Genomic DNA, 13,223 nt, shown 5'->3' on the forward strand with positions numbered 1-13,223 from the left:
GTTTACATGTTAATGAGTTGATGTATGTAGTAAGACAACGTAGTTACGTAATTGTAAGATGTTTACTAAGAGGGCATCGCCGGCAACGGCCTAGTTGTATGGCTGCATATAGGGAATAGGGTGCCATTTGGGACACAAACTTATGCGTGTTACCTCGGACTCCCCTCGGTTCCCCCTATTCATGTGTGGAATCTCATTGTTGGTGGGGACATCATTCAGGCTGGGGTTTTAAAGGTCCAATGCAGCTGTTTTTTTTATATCTCAATATCAGTTCATTTCTGGGTAACAATTAAGTATCTTACTGTGATTGTTTTGCAATTCAAATGGTCAAAAAGAAACAAAAATAGCATCTTAGCAAAGAGCAATTTCTCAAGCAAGAATTTTTGCTAGGACTATCTGGAGGGGTTTGAGTGGGGAGAGGAAAACTGAAAATTAGCTGTTATGGCAGAGAGGTTTGGAACTCTTTCTTATTGGTCTATTAAATATTACCGCATGGTGATGTCACCATGGAAGGCCAAAACTCCCTCCTACCAAAACAGGCTGAAATTTCAGATGGCCTTTTCAAACAGCTCTTACACTAAAAGAGCATTATCATCATTTTCAAAATGTCACATTATTATTCCAACATCATAGTGTGGAAATATATAGAAAACACAGGAGAATCTAGTTTTTGACTGCACTGGGCCTTTAAGGTCTGAAGAGAGGGAAGGAAGGAGGTTAATTAAAGCTGTGTTTAGAGGGCTGCACTGAGAGGGGGGACTACGTCTGAACCTACACTGTGGTGAATAGCTCAGAAGATTCAAAGATCTGGGAGAAAGGGCCAAGAAGACAGGAGTCTAAGGTTTGGAGTGTCTGACAGTAGATACGCCAGAGAGAGAGAGAGAGAGAGAGAGAGAGAGCCTTTGAAGATGACACCTGCCAGTTTGGTGTTAGCCTGGTTCCTGCTCGCTGTGAGGACAGTCAACTCTACTGTGTATCTGGAGCATGAGGAGGAGGGTGAGTTCAGTTCACTTCAACACCACCGGGATCCAACTACTTCAGGGTTGCTATAATCCCCTGTTTTTTCCAGAAATTCCGGTTGCAGGATTTCTGGAATAAGCAGGGAATACGCTCCAAGCTTGAATTCTCTTCAACCAGGCCTTTTGATGAACAAGTGAATTTTGGGGACGTTTTCAGGAATTTTGCAACCCTATTCGTGAGCAAATCTTGAGTTGAATATCTATTTTTGGATCTGTTTGTTGATGTGGGTTTAATGTTGATGGATATTTTTCAACAATAAGAACCTGTTGAAATCTAGAGACCACATGTATTACAGAAGCATACCAGAAGCATCATGTTGTCACAGGGGAAACTGTTTGGAGTCTGTGATGGAACATGTAGGAGAACAGAATCTATAGATTTAACCTTGCCGTAACAATATTGATGTTGTCACATACTGTGTGGTAGTACAACATTCTTAAACAACTGCCCTTATAATAACTGTAATAAACGGTATAGTTGCACATATTGAGTTACAGTGTAATACATTTAAATCTCCATTCAACAGATTTAATGCTATCTAATTTTACGTTATGATATTTCATGTGATTTCATGTTCTGTGATTTCATGTGATGTTATGTGATTTCATCTTATCCGATTTCATGTTCTGTGATTTCATGTGATGTTATGTGATTTCATCTTATCTGATTTCATGTTCTGTGGTTTCATGTGATGTTATGTGATTTCATCTTATCTGATTTCATGTTCTGTGATTTCATGTCAGGGTCAGGGGGACAGGATGTATTTGTAGTCCCTCTGACTCCTTCCTCTCGCCTAGAGCTGAATGAAACTGTCCTCTGCACCAATGACCTGATGGAGGTGGTCATTCCCAGTGCCTTCTTCCTCAACAAAGTGCCACCCGTTTATGTAAGTTCCGTTTCACCTAGAATTAATATTACTTTATAATGCAGCTTCATTACCATTCATCTACCGTTAAATGTGGTATTATAGATTACTGCCTGTGTGTTGTGATGTGCTGTGCTGTGTCATATTGTGCAATATCTTGCTCTAGTAATCTCAGCACCCAAAACCAAATCACAATTTTAATATTAGGCTGTCACGTGGGTCTACTGCAACTCTCTAGTAATCCCCTCTCTTAGGTCTGGGATTTGCACCTAAATGACCTAGAATGCCGTGGTGTTGAGATTGAAGATGACTACGTCTTCAGCATCAAGACTAATCTCTCTGACTGTGGGACAATCATGGTAAAACTGAGTTTTTCCCCGTACACATGCCCTTTCATTTCAGCGGCATTGCATTGCAATTCTGTAATGATTGCTTTGGGAGATTTACATTTACTTGTGTACGCCAACTATGAAGGATTTAAATCCGTAAAGTAAACAAAGTAGTAACCTTTGTCATTCAGAGCTACCCAGACAAAGTAGAAAGACATTAGTACCAGGAACATAGAGATAAACTACAGTTGGGATTCCTTTCACCAGTTACATAAAATCCCCATCACAGTAAATTACCTAATTTTACGATGCACTTCTGTCATACTGAGCTCTGGCCTCCCATCTGGTGTAGTATTGTAGAACCTCCCTGCAATGGTTTGTGTGAGCTAAATGAGAGTTTGGATGCACGCAATGCTTAAAATGACTAGCATAAATAACACCTCTTGTTTTCCTTTATAAGTTACATATACACTCACCGGCCAGTTTAATAGGTACACCCATCTAGTACCAGGTCGGACCCCACTTTGCCTCCAGAACAGCCTGAATTCTTCGGGGCCTGGATTCTACAAGGCGTCGGAAATGTTCCACAGGGATGTTGGTCCATGCTGAAGCGATGGCATCACGCAGTTGCTGCAGATTGGACGGTGGTACATTCATGCTGCGAACAGCCTGTTCCATCTCATCCCAAAGATGCTCTTTTGGGTTTGGTCAGCAACAATGTTCAGATACGCTGTGGCATTCAATCGTTGCTCAATTGGTATCAAGGGACCTAACGAGTGCCAGGAAAATATTCCCCACACCAGTACACCACCGCCACCAGCCTGTACCATTGACACCAGGCAGGATGGGGCCATGGTCTCATGCTGCTTATGCCAAATCCTGACTCTGCCATCAGCATGACGCAACAGGAACTGGGATTCGTCGGACCAGGCAATGTTTTTCCACTCCTCTATAGTCCAGTGTTGGTGATCACATGCCTACTGGAGACGCTGATAGTAGTGAAACCCGGTGTGGTAATCTGCTGTAATAGCCCATTCGTGACAATGACCGACAAGTTGTGCATTCTGAGATGCCGTTCTGCACACCACTGTTGTACTGCGCCGTTATTTGTCTGTTTGTGGGCCGCCTGTTAGCTTGCACGATTCTTGCCATTCTCATTCGACATCTCTCATCAACGACCTGTTTTCGCCCAGAGGACTGCTGCTGGCTGGATGTTTTTTGTTTGTCGCACCATTCTCGGTAAACCCTAGACACTGTCGTGCGTGAAAAGCCCAGAAGTGTGGCCGTTTTTGAGATACTGGAACCGGCGCACCTGGCACCTACGATCATACCACGCTCAAAGTCGCTTAGGTAATTTGTTTTTCCCATTCTAACATTCAATCGAACAGTAACTGAATGCCTCGATGCCTGTCTGCCACGTGACTCACAGCAATTCATTTTCGTGAATGGGGTGGTGTACCTCAGATATCAGCTTCCTGCACTGTAATAATCTCATAATCTGTAGAACGAGAGAGGGAGAGACACATAGAGAGAGAGAGAGTAAGAGAGTGAGACAGAGAACGAGAGAGGGAGGGATAAGTAGCCTATTAGAAAATGGGAGTGTTGTTCCTCCCCAGAGCCACTGGACTTCATTCAAAGCAGCAAGGATGGGTGGGAGCTTGAAGCTCTAAATTATCAGGGTTTACATGGTAATGAGGAGCGTGTTTTCAGACCTGCTGAATAGCCAGGCTATAAATCTTTTTTTAGTTTGTTTTTTAGACAATAGACAATAGACATAGACAAAGACAATAGACAACTTAACAATTCACAGACATGGATCCACTAAACTAGACATGACGTTGGCTGGGACTTAACGCCCAACCTTCAACATGAAGAAAAAAAGCTGAATAAAGACAAAACTTCAACTCAGACGTACATACATTTCAACAAACATTAATGACATCATACTTGCTCAGACCTGTTCCCACAGTATCCACACCTATCTTGTTTGTTCTCATAATAACATACTGTTTTCACTTTTCATCCATTGGTTATTTCTAGTGCTTGTAATTTTATGCCATACGGCTTCAAATTGTTCTATTTAGTTTCTTTCTGTAACCCGCATTTTTTCAATATTTAAATAATACTGCATTTGATTCATCCAGTGTCTTAACGATGGAGGATCTGATCATTCGATTTCCAGTTAATAAGTAATGTTTTTCCAAAATGATTGCAGAGAAAAGGATTATCCAACCCATTGGGTATCTCACTGCATGTCCACATGCCATGTCTTGAAAAATGCAGATAGACGGATTAAAGGTAAACTTAAATTGTAAAACTTCTGACAGCTAACCGTGAACCTCCAACCGTAACGTTTTGACTTTATAGCACTCCTAGAAAGCATGCATTATTGAGTCATTATTTGTTTTACACTTAAGACATGACTCTGCCGTTGTGCTGTAGAATTTGTGGATTTTGTCTCTTGTATAATACATTCTGTACATTATTTTATACTGGATTTAACTGTAATTTCGTTAAGTTATGTTCCAACACTCCCTCCATCTTGTGCCAATTTCAGTTCTTTTTCGGTCATGGTTCGAATAGTAAAATTTTTTCTAAGAGATTGTCAGTTAGATAGGCTCTCTGCAAGGTTTGGTATATCTTACCTATCACATGAGTATTTTTTTCTGACTCAAATAGGATTCCCTCAACATTGCTCTGATTTCAGATCTAAATTGTATGATATAAAACTTGTAATTTAAATATATTTGAAAATGTCTACATTGGTCACTCCAAATTGCTTTTTAATTCTGTCATGGAAATAAATGGTATTTCCTATTACCCAAGAAGTCATTTACGGTTTCTATACCTTTAGTTTTCCATGTGGACCAATTTATCTGTGAATTCTGAAAAGTTATAAAATGATTTTTCCATAGGGGTGTGTTTTTAGGGAGTGATATTGGTTCTTGTAGAATCCGTTTCATTTTAACTATATTAATGTTCTTAGCTTTATCCTTTGAAAACAGACACATTAGAATATTCTGGGGATGAACATGCGCATCTTCAATATGTAAGCTACCCATTGTTCCTCTTTTGTGCATTTATCAATCAATCACATTTATTTATAAAGCCCTTTTTACATCAGCAGATGTCACAAAGTGCTATACAGAAACCGAGCCTAAAACCCCAAACAGCAAGCAATGCAGATGTAGAAGCACGGTGGCTAGGAAAGACTCCCTAGAAAGGCAGAAACCTAGAGAGGAACCAGGCTCTGAGGGGTGGCGCAAGTAAAAGCCTTGGGTGGCGAATTAATACAATTCCAAGTCTGGAAGGTTAAAACCACCCTCAGACGTAAAACTTGCCTTTGGCACACTTTGTAGTCCCGCCGTTTATAATCCTCCCAGCCTGGTCTCATACGGTTGCAGCAGTAGTACAGCTCTGAGGATCATTTTCATTTGGTGTGGTATAAATCTGTACTCAAGACCACGAGTGTCATTGTGACGCTTGCTTAGAATGCACAAATGCTTTTCTTGTAAAGCGAGCGAAATGTTAACACAGCTTAGTGGGGGGGGGGGGGGGTGGAAGAAAAATCTCTCCCTCTCTCTCTCTACCCTCGCAGTAGTTTTACAAGGGTCAAGCTCTAGCATACCAGCCCTAGTGAAAGTAGTAAGCCTACTTTTCCTTTGGGATTAGAAGCTGTTTGGGAAAAGAAGGGAATGCCATAGTTAAGAAACATGCCTTCTTTTCACCTTGAGAGGTAGGAACAGACCCTCTTAAACCCCACTGACAGGACCGGAGAGATACAGACAGGACCGGAGAGATACAGACAGGACCGGAGAGGTAGAGACAGGACCGGAGAGATACAGACAGGACCGGAGAGATACAGACAGGACCGGAGAGATACAGACAGGACCGGAGAGGTACAGACAGGACCGGAGAGGTACAGACAGGACCGGAGAGGTACAGACAGGACCATAGAGGTACAGACAGGACCAGAGAGATACAGACAGGACCGGAGAGGTACAGACAGGACCGGAGAGGTACAGACAGGACCGGAGAAGTACAGACAGGACCGGAGAAGTACAGACAGGACCTGAGTGGTACAGACAGGACCAGAGTGGTACAGACAGGACCAGAGTGGTACAGACAGGACCAGAGTGGTACAGACAGGACCAGAGATATACAGACAGGACCAGAGAGGTACAGACAGGACCAGAGAGATACAGACAGGACCAGAGTGGTACAGACAGGACCAGAGTGGTACAGACAGGACAAGAGAGGTACAGACAGGACCAGAGAGAATAGTACAGTGGGGAAAAAAAGTATTTAGTCAGCCACCAATTGTGCAAGTTCTCCCACTTAAAAAGATGAGAGAGGCCTGTAATTTTCATCATAGGTACACGTCAACTATGACAGACAAAATGAGGAAAAAAAATCCAGAAAATCACATTGTAGGATTTTTAATGAATTTATTTGCAAATTATGGTGGAAAATAAGTATTTGGTCAATAACAAAAGTTTCTCAATACTTTGTTATATACCCTTTGTTGGCAATGACACAGGTCAAACGTTTTCTGTAAGTCTTCACAAGGTTTTCACACACTGTTGCTGGTATTTTGGCCCATTCCTCCATGCAGATCTCCTCTAGAGCAGTGATGTTTTGGGGCTGTCGCTGGGCAACATGGACTTTCAACTCTCTCCAAAGATGTTCTATGGGGTTGAGATCTGGAGACTGGCTAGGCCACTCCAGGACCTTGAAATGCTTCTTACGAAGCCACTCCTTCGTTGCCCGGGCGGTGTGTTTGGGATCATTGTCATGCTGAAAGACCCAGCCACGTTTCATCTTCAATGCCCTTGCTGATGGAAGGAGGTTTTCACTCAAAATCTCACGATACATGGCCCCATTAATTATTTCCTTTACACGGATCAGTCGTCCTGGTCCCTTTGCAGAAAAACAGCCCCAAAGCATGATGTTTCCACCCCCATGCTTCACAGTAGGTATGGTGTTCTTTGGATGCAACTCAGCATTCTTTGTCTTCCAAACACGACGAGTTGAGTTTTTACCAAAAAGTTCTATTTTGGTTTCATCTGACCATATGACATTCTCCCAATCCTCTTCTGGATCATCCAAATGCACTCTAGCAAACTTCAGACGGGCCTGGACATGTACTGGCTTAAGCAGGGGGACACGTCTGGCACTGCAGGATTTGAGTCCCTGGCGGCGTAGTGTGTTACTGATGGTAGGCTTTGTTACTTTGGTCCCAGCTCTCTGCAGGTCATTCACTAGGTCCCCCCGTGTGGTTCTGGGATTTTTGCTCACCGTTCTTGTGATCATTTTGACCCCACGGGGTGAGATCTTGCGTGGAGCCCCAGATCGAGGGAGATTATCAGTGGTCTTGTATTTCTTCCATTTCCTAATAATTGCTCCCACAGTTGATTTCTTCAAACCAAGCTGGTTACCTATTGCAGATTCAGTCTTCCCAGCCTGGTGCAGGTCTACAATTTTGTTTCTGGTGTCCTTTGACAGCTCTTTGGTCTTGGCCATAGAGGAGTTTGGAGTGTGATTGTTTGAGGTTGTGGACAGGTGTCTTTTATACTGATAACAAGTTCAAACAGGTGCCATTAATACAGGTAACGAGTGGAGGACAGAGGAGCCTCTTAAAGAAGAAGTTACAGGTCTGTGAGAGCCAGAAATCTTGCTTGTTTGTAGGTGACCAAATACTTATTTTCCACCATAATTTGCAAATAAATTCATTAAAAATCCTACAATGTGATTTTCTGGATTTTCTTTCCTCAATTTGTCTGTCATAGTTGACGTGTACCTATGATGAAAATTACAGGCCTCTCTCATCTTTTTAAGTGGGAGAACTTGCACAATTGGTGGCTGACTAAAAACTTTTTTCCCCACTGTAAGTGTGAATGTAACGAGTCTCTGGTCCACATTTTAAAAGTTAAATGATCTAATTAGAAATAAATTGGATTTGAAGATCTTGTCGTCCATTATCATTGTGGTCTCTCCGTCTGTCAAGATGAGTTTGTTAATTAAACATTTATAAGAACCCAAGGTCAGTGAGCAGTTTTCCTACAGAGAAGTTAAGACATTAGTTTCTCTCTGGTTGTGTCCCAAATGGCACCCTACCCCCTATATACAGTAGTGCACTACTTATGACCAGAGCCCCTGTTCAAAAGTAGTGCACTATATAGGGAATAGGGTGCCATTTGGGACACAGCCTCTGTGGGCCAGACATAGTGAGTGGTAGGCCCAGTGGGGGGCTATGTATTTACCCTGGTGTTATTAAGTCTGGACAGTAAGGGCAAGGGTCAATTCATCCTTCTCAATGGCCATGGGACCAGTCGTCCTCAACACGGATCCGAACACAACCCTGTCACACCTTTTCATCCAACCCCTCTTTATGGTTTCTGCCTACGTCAGTAGTCGGCTACTAAACATTTCAACTGTACTACTCACACCTTCTTCAGTCACAGAAAATCACAGGGGTGCTGCCTGCTGTACATAGGTAGGGGCTCTGTTTGGGGAAAGAGTCATCTTGGAACCCAGAACCAAATCTTGCGTGGACTGGCCAGCTACTCAATTTAACATTTATGTGAACAGTCTTGTCACACGAGACTAAGGAAAGAGTTTGCTAAAGAGGAATGGCTTTTAATAATATAATAATATATGCCATTTAGCAGACGCTTTTATCCAAAGGGACTTACACATGCATTTGGTGAATGTAGCAGGGTTTGTGACGTGTTTGTGATGAGAATACTGTTCATAGACTACAGTCAGCGTTCAACACCATTGTCCCCTCCAAGCTCATCACCAAGCTAGGGACCCTGGGACTGAACCCCTCCCTCTGCAACTGGATCCTGGACTTCCTGACGGGCCGACCCCAGGTGGTGAGAATAGCCAACAACACCTCCGCCATGCTTTACCTCAGGGGTGTGTGCTTAGTCCCCTCCTGTACTCCCTTTTCACCCATGACTGAGTGGCTGCGCACGACTCCAACACCATCATCAAGTTTGCTGATGACACGATGGTGGTAGGCCTGATCACTGACGGCAATGAGACAGCCTACAGGGTGGACGTCAGAGACTTAGCAGTATGGTGACAGGCCAACAACCTCTCCCTCAAAGTCAGCAAGACCAAGGAGCTGATCGTGGACTATAGGAGAAAGAGGGGAGAGTACGCCTCCATCCACATCGACGGGGCTGTTGTGGAACAGGTTGAGAGCTTCAAGTTCCTTGGCGTCCACATCACTAAGAACTTAACATGGTCCGCACACACCGGCACAGTCATGGCCACTTCCCCCTCAGAAGGCATGGGCCCTCGTATCCTCAAAAGCATCCTGACTGGCTGCATCACTGCTTGGTATGGTAAATGCACCGCCCTTGACTGCAAAGCGCTACAGAGGGTGGTGCGGACAGCCCAGTACATCACTGGGGCCGAGCTCCCTGCCATCCAGGACCTCTATATCAGGCGGTGTCAGAGGAAGGCCCGAAAAACTCGGCTACCGTCTGGCAAACGGTACCGGAGCATCGGCTCTCGGATCAACAGGCTCCGAGACAGCTTCTATTCCCAAGCCAATTAATGGTACCCAAACTATCTGCACTGACTCTATCTTGCACTGATCCTATGCACACTCACTAGACTATACACTGAGTATACCAAGCATTAACACTTCCTAATGAAGAGTTGCATCCCCCCTTTTGCCCTCAGAACAGCCTCAAGGTGTTGAAAGCTTTCCACAGGGATGCTGGCCCATGTTGACTCCAATGCTTCCCACAGTTGTGTCAAGTTGGCTGGATGTCCTTTGGGTGGTGGACCATTCTTGATACACACAGGAAACTGTTGAGCATGAAAAACCCAGCAGCGTTGCAGTTCTTGACACAAACTGGTGCGCCTGGCACCTACTACCATACCCCGGTCAAAGGCACTTAAATATTTTGTCTTGTCCATTCACCCTCTGAATGGCACACATACACAATCCATGTCTCAATTGTCTCAAGGCTTGATACCTTGACTTTGTTGTCCTTAAGCCATTTTGCCACAACTTTGGAAGTATGCTTGGTCATTGTCCATTTGGAAGACCCATTTGCGACCAAGCTTTAACTTCCTGACTGATGTCTTGAGATGTTGCTTCAATATATCCACATAATTTCCCTTCCTCATGATGCCATCTATTTTGTGAAGTGCACCAGTCCCTCCTGCAGCAAAGCACCCACACAGCATAATGCTGCCACCCCCGTGCCTCACGTTTGGGATGGTGTTCTTCGGCTTGCAAGCATCCCCCTTTTCCTCCAAACATAACGATGGTCATTATGGCCAAACAGTTCTATTTTTGTTTCATCAGACCAGAGGACATTTCTCCAAAAAGTATGATCTTTGTCCCCATGTGCAGTTGCAAACCGTAGTCTGGCTTTTTTATGGCGGTTTGGATCAATGGCTTCTTCCTTGCTGAGTGGCCTTTCAGGTTATGTCGATATAGGACTCTTTTTACTGTGGATATAGATACTTTTGTCCCTGTTTCCTCCAGCATCTTCACAAGGTCCTTTGCTGTTGTTCTGGGATTGATTTGCACTTTTCGCACCAAAGTACGTTCATCTCTAGGAGACAGAACGTGTCTACTTCCTGAGCGGTATGACGGCTGCGTGGTCCCATGGTGTTTATACTTGAGTACTATTGTTTGTACAGATGAACGTGGTACTTTCAGGCATTTGGAAATTGCTCTCAAGGATGAACCAGACTTGTGGAGGTCTACCATTTTTTTCTGAGGTCTTGGCTGATTTCTTTTGATTTTCCCATAATGTCAAGCAAAGAGGCACTGAGTTTGAAGGTGGGCCTTGAAATACATCCACAGGTACACCTCCAATTGACTCAAATGATGTCAATTAGCCTATCAGAAGCTTCTAAAACCATGAAATCATTTTCTGGAATTTTCCATGCTGTTTAAGGGCACAGTCAACTTAGTGTATGTAAACTTCTGACCCACTGGAATTGTGATACAGTGAATTATAAGTGAAATAATCTGTCTGTAAACAATTGTTGGAAAAATTACTTGTGTCATGCACAAAGTAGATGTCCTAACCGACTTGCCAAAACTATAGTTTGTTAACTAGAAATTTGTGGAGTGGTTGAAAAACAACTTTTAATGACTCCAACCTAAGTATATGTAAACTTCCGACTTCAACTGTAGCTCCACATTGATCTGGTACTGGTACTTCATGTATATAGCTCCACATTTATCTAGTACTGGTGCTTCCTGTATATAGCTCCACATTGATCTAGTACTGGTGCTTCATGTATATAGCTCCACATTGATCTAGTACTGGTGCTTCCTGTATATAGCTCCACATTGATCTAGTACTGGTGCTTCCTGTATATAGCTCCACATTGATCTAGTACTGGTGCTTCCTGTATATAGCTCCACATTGATCTAGTACTGGTGCTTCCTGTATATAGCTCCACATTGATCTAGTACTGGTGCTTCCTGTATATAGCTCCACATTGATCTAGTACTGGTGCTTCCTGTATATAGCTCCACATTGATCTAGTACTGGTGCTTCCTGTATATAGCTCCACATTGATCTAGTACTGGTGCTTCCTGTATATAGCTCCACATTGATCTAGTACTGGTGCTTCCTGTATATAGCTCCACATTGATCTAGTACTGGTGCTTCCTGTATATAGCTCCACATTGATCTAGTACTGGTGCTTCATGTATATAGCTCCACATTGATCTAGTACTGGTGCTTCCTGTATATAGCTCCACATTGATCTAGTACTGGTGCTTCCTGTATATAGCTCCACATTGATCTAGTACTGGTGCTTCCTGTATATAGCTCCACATTGATCTAGTACTGGTGCTTCCTGTATATAGCTCCACATTGATCTGGTACTGGTACTTCATGTATATAGCTCCACATTGATCTAGTACTGGTACTTCATGTATATAGCTCCACGTTGATCTAGTACTGGTGCTTCCTGTATATAGCTCCACATTGATCTAGTACTGGTGCTTCCTGTATATAGCTCCACATTGATCTAGTACTGGTGCTTCCTGTATATAGCTCCACATTGATCTAGTACTGGTGCTTCCTGTATATAGCTCCACATTGATCTAGTACTGGTGCTTCCTGTATATAGCTCCACATTGATCTAGTACTGGTGCTTCCTGTATATAGCTCCACATTGATCTAGTACTGGTGCTTCCTGTATATAGCTCCACATTGATCTAGTACTGGTACTTCCTGTATATAGCTCCACATTGATCTGGTACTGGTGCTTCCTGTATATAGCTCCACATTGATCTAGTACTGGTGCTTCCTGTATATAGCTCCACATTGATCTAGTACTGGTGCTTCCTGTATATAGCTCCACATTGATCTAGTACTGGTGCTTCCTGTATATAGCTCCACATTGATCTAGTACTGGTGCTTCCTGTATATAGCTCCACATTGATCTAGTACTGGTACTCCCTGTATATAGCTCCATTCTTGTGTATTTTATTTTATTTATCGTGTTACTATTTTTACTATTATTTGTAGCCCTTTCCTGTAGTCAAATGACATAGTGGACTCATGGGTGGAATGTATATTTTTCATAATTTTATAATCAGTAAAAACATGTTGTTGTTTTTAAACTCCATGTCAAACGGTTTTGTTATATTTCAGTCTTCTGTGATGTATATAAAGTGTAATATTGGGATGCAAACTCAAAATTGAATACATTTAAACTCTATATCTGACAAGGTACAGGTGCCTTCTTTTTTAAAGCCCATAACCATGTGTTTGAGGTGTATACTCGTTTCAAAGTAGATTTGTTTAAAACTACCAAGAAACACTCTGTGTGACCCTGATTTAGCCCAATACAGTAAAAGGTTAAACTGTGCATCGTTGGGAAGGTCTTGTAAGCAAGCATTTAATGGTAAAGTCTACACAAGTACACCAAATTCTATTTTATTTGTGTTGCGTGCATCATGGTTATCAATCTCCAGTTACTTCCTAAGTGACTAATTTAGCTGTGGAATA

Source organism: Coregonus lavaretus (genome assembly GCF_964263955.1).
Source record: "Coregonus lavaretus genome assembly, chromosome: 27".
NCBI classification, from domain to species: Eukaryota; Metazoa; Chordata; class Actinopteri; order Salmoniformes; family Salmonidae; genus Coregonus; species Coregonus lavaretus.